A 732-nucleotide genomic window follows, 5' to 3' on the forward strand; every position below is an offset into this window, starting at 1 on the left:
TATTTCTCCGAGCAGCATGCAGGCGGAGTACCCGTGCAGAGGCAAAGAAAGCTGGAAAACATGGATATTGGAATGCGGAACTAGTGCGCGCCAACTATTCCACCGAGCTTACCGATTGGTCCCCTCACAGTCAACCAGTGGTGCCAAGATATTAACCCTTTCATAACATTCAATGAACTGCAACTTGTTTTAACATAGCTAAAGTCTTTTCCCAGAAGTAACACTGAACTTGTTCAAATATTTCACACTTGGGCTACACCGACATTAAAGTTGGATGTGAATGTTTTTTCACACCACCCATCAATAGTAACCCTCTGCAGGGTGAGTGAGGGTGGTCAGGGTGATTGTCCGTCAGTGTCTGACCCAGGGAGAACAACACAAAATTGAAGCTCTGCTTTAGAACACTGCCTCTGGAGTGTATGCTTCCTTGCCTTGATTGCTCTTGTGTTCCTCGAATGCCCTGTAATATAGACAACAGTTTGATATGAAAGTACAGGGAGAGAGTACAGTCACATCCATCTCAGGGTTGAATGAACTTGTCATGTCACACACACCAACAGTCCTATCCTGTGCTTCCTTCGAGATTGATTCTGTCACACAGGTTTGGGCTTAGGACCAAGTCTCATACAGATTACATGATTTAGTCTCATTAGAACTACGCCACACTGGTTTTTGGAAGATGATGCTGCAGACATATCTCCTTTTCCCTGGGGGTCCAGGGAAAAGGAGGGC

Source organism: Monopterus albus, unplaced genomic scaffold (assembly GCF_001952655.1).
Source record: "Monopterus albus unplaced genomic scaffold, M_albus_1.0 scaffold2.1, whole genome shotgun sequence".
NCBI classification, from domain to species: Eukaryota; Metazoa; Chordata; class Actinopteri; order Synbranchiformes; family Synbranchidae; genus Monopterus; species Monopterus albus.